Raw genomic sequence first — 6,209 nt, 5'->3', positions numbered from 1 at the left:
AGACAGATACCATATGACATCACCTATATGTGAAATCTAAAAAAAAAGGGGGATACGAAAGAGAGATTCACAGAGAATGCACTTATGGTTACTTGGGTGGGGGGGAGGGCGGGGGAAGGAATAGTTACAGAGTTTGGGATTGACATGTTCATGCTGCTATATTGAAAACAAAGAAAAAGAAAGCAGAGTCCAGAGCGGAAGGTATCCCGGAGGATCAGTCCCACCACTGGGTCAGCACCCCAGATACCTTGTGTCTTTGGTAGGGTCAGGCACCTGTCTTCCTTGAATGACTTCTTCCCTGGACTCCAGGCTGAGTGGCCTCTTGATCCTTCCATGGTATGGCAATCTCCGGGGGATCTCAGCACTCTCCAGATGTCACGAGCTACTGCAGTCACGGACAGGAGGGGGATAGACCCCCAAGAGAATCGTTTTGGAAATAGTGGCCCAGAACACTACTAGGGCTCAGACTTGGGCTTTTGACGTGAGCATGTATTTCACAACGATCATAAGGAAGTGCTTCCTCACCTCAAATTACTTACAAATAGACCCCAAACATGGGAACATCCAGACATCTGGGACTTAGGGGTCCAAGGACGGTGACTGAGTCATAAATCTGAGATAAAAGCAGAAGGAGATGGTTTAAGCACTAAACCATCTCCTTAAACCAGGAGGAACCAAGGACCCAGGGAGACTGTGAGAAGCCTGTGATGGGCAGGATGTCAGCCAATGTCATCCATCATGTATTTCATGCTAACAGTCCGCGACATCCTGCTGCACAGACAGCTTTCCCTGGAGTCCATTTCTGCTGGTCCTCCTGGGCTAGGGGGTGGTGATTTGGACCTGCAAACCAGAACAAGGCTGACATCATATGATGGCCCCTGCAGGGCTGAGAGCTTTTTATTTTCAAATCTCCAATCCTGAGCATTTGCAGAACAGTGTCGCTTATACTTGTTTAATGAGGCCCTTCACCTTCCACAGCCCAACCCCCTTACCATAAGTCACTTCTGTATCTCTAGCTCCTGTGGCCTCTGCAGTATGTAGCTGGGTTGTGACAAACGTTGGTCAGATGAATTAGGGAAGAATCCAGACAGTGTGAGCTTTGAGGGTCGTGCCTTGCCTGAATCTCTTGCGACTCCCCAACCTCCACACTGGGCTGAGTCACTCATCACAGTCCTACAGGTGCACTTGAGGGTTTCCAGACTTGCTTTTGCCCTCACTAGAGAATGTGCAAGTTAGGTCTATCTCCAGCTACTGAGAGAAACTCCTTTCTTCCAGCACCAGCAAAAGGAAGAGTGGAACTTCTCTGCAGTCTTGAGCTGAGAAGAAGCCTTGTCCACTGCTCGGTTGTCACCCTCTGTGTCCTTTTCCTTCCACTTTCCTGCAAGATTCAAGAAAGAAATCCTTTAAGGAGTCAACTGAGGGTTGAGGGGTGCAAAACCTGGTCCCCACCACTGGTCAGTAAAGAGTCAGTCAGGTATCCACCAAAGTTTGGTCCTTGGTCCTTTATTCCTCCTGGGGAAAGTGTCAACCCCTGATCATTTCCTTCTGCTTTTCACTGACTGGTCAGTGAAGAGACACTTAGGTGTCCACTGAAGTTGGATAGCCTGCAAGGGTTCTCCACAGTATACTCGTGGAGTTGGCCCTCTGTACATCTGTACTCCGGTCTTATTCTTTACATCAATATATTCAACTGGGTCCATTATTCTCAACAGCCTCATTCTAGCTTCCTGTAAATTGGCTCACCAGTGGCTGTTTGTTTCATCTGGAGATGTGAGGGGCACAGATTTGCCTTTCTATGGCCCAAAGTGGGCCATCTCAGTGCACTACTGCTGGTTTGCTTCCAGGTGGAAACCAATTCACCCCCTTCTCCTCCCACCTTCAATCTTTCCCAGCATCAGGGTATTTTTCCAATGAGTCAGTTCTTTGCATCAGGTGGCCAAAGGATTGGAGTTTCAGCTTCAGCATGAGTCCTTCCAATGAATTTTTAGGACTGATTTCCTTTAGGATGGGCTGGTTGGATCTCCTTGCTGTTCAAAGGACTCTCAAGAGTCTTCTCCAACACCACAGTTCAAAAGCGTCAATTCTTTGTCGCTCAGCACTCTTTATAGTCCAACTCTCACATCCATACATGACTACTGGAAAAAGCATAGCTTTGACTAGACGGACCTTTGTTGTCTAGTAATGTCTCTGCTTTTTCTTTTTTTTTTTTAATGTCTCTGATTTTTAATATGCTGTTAGGTTGTCCATAACTTTTCTTCCAGGGAGCAAGCATCTTTTAATTTCATGGCTGAAGTCACCATCTGCAGTGATTTTGGATCCTTCCCAAGATAGTCACTTTTCCACTGTTTCCCCAACTATTTGCTATGAAGTGATGTGACCAGATGCCATGATCTTAGCTTTCTAAATATTGAGTTTTAAGCCAACTTTTTCACTCTCTTCTTTCACTTTCATCAAGAGGCTGTTTAGTTCTCCTCTGCTTTCTGCCATAAGGGTGGTGTCATCTGTATATCTGAGGATGTTGATATTTCTCCTGGAAATCTTGATTCTATTTTGTGTTTCATCCAGCCCAGTGTTTCTCATGATGTACTCTGTATGTAAGTTAAATAATCAGGGTGATAATATACAGCCTTGATGTACTCCTTTTCCTATTTGGAGCCAGTCTGTTGTTCCATGTCCAGTTCTAACTGTTGCTTCTTGACCTGCATACAGATTTCTCAGGGGGCAGGGCAGTCTGGTATTCCCATCTCTTGAAGAATTTTCCACAGCTTGTTGTGGTCCACACTGTCAAAGGCTTTGGCATAGCCAATAAAGCAGAAGTAAATGTTTTTCTGGAACTCTCTTGCTTTTTTGATGATCCAAAAGATTTTGGCAATTCGATCTCTGGTTCCTCTGCCTTTTCTAAATCCAGCTTGAACATCTGGAAGTTCACGGTTCATGTACTGCTGAAGCCTGGCTTGGAGAATTTTGAGCATTACTTTGCTAGCCTGTGAGATGAGTGTGGTAGTTTGAGCATTCTTTGGCATTGTCTTTCTTTGGGATTGGAATGAAAACTGACCTTTTCCAGTCCTGTGGCCACTGCTGAGTTTTCCAAATTTGCTGGCATATTGAGTGCAGCACTTTCACAACATCATTTTTTGGGATTTGAAATAGCTCAACTGTAATCCCATTACCTCCACTAGCTTTCTTCATAGTGATGCTTCCTAAGGCCCATTTGACTTCCATTCCAGGATGTCTGGCTCTAGGTTGGTGATCACACCATGATTATCTGGGTCATTTTGAAGGAGGTCATCATCTTTATTACCTGCACCATTGTTTGGCCTCAGGTCAAATAACAGGGAAGGAACACAGCCCCGCCCATCAACAGAAAATTGGATTAAAGATTTACTGGGCATGGCCCCACCCATCAGAATAAGACCTAGTTTCCCCCTCAGTCAGTCTCTCCTTTCAGGAAGTTTCCATAAGCCTCTTATCCTTCTCCATCAGAGGGAAGACTGACTGAAAACCACAGTCACAGAAAATAACCAATCTGATCTCTTGGACCACAGCCTTGTCTAACTCAATGAAACTATGAGCCATCCCATGTAGGGCCACCGAAGATGGACGGGTCATTGTGGAGAGCTCTGAAAAAACATGGTCCACTGGAGAAGGGAATGGCAAACCACTTCTGTAGTCTTGCCTTGAGAACCCCCTGAACAGTATGAACAATATGAAAAGGCCACCGCCTATACTTACATGCAAATCATCTTTCTCCCTTGTGTCTCAAAGTTACTATTATTATTTCATCCATTAGAGGCTTGTTTACTAGTTTATGCTCATACTGATTTTACTAGAGATTGCATGCAGTCAAAGAGATATATGAATATATCAAAGTTTGCTACCAAATATCCATTCCCTGTCTTCTAATAACAAACATTAACCTGTTTTCCTCTAGAGAAGAACCAAGCCCTATTCCATCCTCAACCACCTGCTTCTCAGGCAGAACTGTCAAATGGGGCAAGGGGCCATGTCTGGCCGGTGTCATGGTCCTCTGACCACAGAGGATGCTTCAGGGATGTTCATGCGGTCCTTCCAAAGCTGTGAGAGTCACGTCTACCTCTTCTGCTTGAATCATCTGAGCATTAAAATTTTTTCTTTCTCATTGACCTGAGTCTTGTGAAAATCCAGCCTGGACCTGCCAGGGTTTTTACCTGAAATGGAGACAATACAGAGGAAAATTGAAGCAAGAAAAGAACACAAATTCAGTCTTGAAAATATTACGTGAGATCCTCGCAGCCTTAGAGAAGGCTGGTATCTTCCATGGTCAAAGCCAATGCACCTTTTTTTTTTTTGCCCGTCTATTTGAATTTGAGTTTCCCATCCCTTGCAAATTAGAAAGACTTGGCAAATATAATGGCTCATTGATGGAATTCAGCAATGTCATAATTCTAATAGCAGCCCCCATATATCTGCAGACACCAAAGTCCCACCATAATGGTTAGACTGTCAATGGTTTTAGTCCTTTCCTCAGCATTAGAAAAAGTGCCCTCTCACTTAGAAATGAAGCCACTGCTTTTTCTACACAAGAATTCCTTTCATGCCATCCCAGCAAATCCTCCTCTGTGTGCTCAGGGGCAGAGCTGTGTCTGAATTGCACAAAGACTCACCATTGCCAGCGCTGCTACATTTTTTTTCTGGCAGCCCCAGCATCCAATCAAGATTTCTGGGTCTCTTCCAATTATAACACCATTTAGAAATACTGAGCATCTCCCAGCCTTGAATAATGTATTGATCCCTTTAAAAGAAGAAATACTCTCACAGACCCCCAATGTTTGCTTCAGTTCTTTTCATTGTAAAAAATGTATGCAAATAGAAAACACTACAAACTCTTAGGCCTTTAGCTTGTAAGTACTTATTTAAAAAAGCACCTATAAATTTACTGATAGGATATAAAATAAACTACAAAACCAATGGAATTGAAACGAACCACATTTGTTGGAGGAGGCTGAGGAGGACCGCTCCTGAAGATCTGTGGGCAGGGGTGGGGGTCATGTCGTCATTTTTGCGGGTTCTGAGCCCAGCATGGTGAGAAGGCTCATGCCTGGCAGGGTGTGAATCCTCCAGCATTTTTCTGTATTCAGATTACTTCAGTGAGCATGGCTTCCTATAAAGTCATTGGCCTCTACCTATCACACCTACAACATTCATTAACAATAGCCACTTTTTAAAATTAAAATATAGTGATTTGCAATGCTGTGTTAGCCTCAGGTATAGTAAAATTATTCAGTTTTGTATTTCAGATTCTCTTTCATTATAGGTTATTACAAGACACTGAGTATAGTTCCCTGGTATACAGTAGGTCCTTGTTGTTTATGTATTATGTACGTATAGTAATGTGTATTTGTTAATCCCTAAGTTCTAATATATGACCCCCCCCATCTCACTAATTTATCTTTCCTCCCTGGTTCCCCTTTGGTAACCAGAAGTTGTTTTCCATGTCTGTGAGTCTGTTTCTGTTTTGTCGTAAGTTCATTCCTTGCTATTTCTTACTGGGCCTGTGAGCATTAAAATTGTACCAAGTGTGGTGTCAGCATGCTGACGGTCATCACAGAGCTGTGGGGTGTGAAAAATGCCACCGTCCTCCCTGAGGTGATCTTCTGGGGGTCTAGATCACCAGCGCTTCTGAGGAACAATCTACAAACCATAACTCTCACAGACTTTATATATATCGTGCTACATTTTGACCAATGTGCACACTTGTGTCACCAGACCCCAGTCAAGATAGACATGACCACACCTCACAAAGTGCCTTGTTAAACCCTTCGGTCAGTCCCTTGTCTGACGGCCAGCACCAGCCCTCACTTCCCTCCCAGGAAACTTCTTTCATTCTGCTGCTTCAAGGCTTCGCTCGCCTGGACTCATGCCGCCCTTAGAGCCTTCCATGTTTGGCCTCTTTCAGTAACTCTAACATGTCTGCGATTCCTGCGTTTATTATGGGCACCAGGAGGGCGTTTGTTCTCATTGCTGAGTAATGTTCCTTTGTATGGCTCTGCGGTAGCTTGTTTTTATGCTTGCGTGCTAATGGACATTTAGCATGTTGGCTGGCTTTTAGAATAAAAGCTGACATAAACATTTTTATACAAGTCTTTTGGTGGATACATGTTTCCATTTTTTCCCCCAGTAGAATTGCTGTGTCAATAAGTGTGTATATAGCTTTATAAGAAATTACCAAG

Source organism: Odocoileus virginianus, chromosome 1 (assembly GCF_023699985.2).
Source record: "Odocoileus virginianus isolate 20LAN1187 ecotype Illinois chromosome 1, Ovbor_1.2, whole genome shotgun sequence".
NCBI lineage: Eukaryota > Metazoa > Chordata > Mammalia > Artiodactyla > Cervidae > Odocoileus > Odocoileus virginianus.
Note: the sequence above shows the minus strand (reverse complement) of the source record.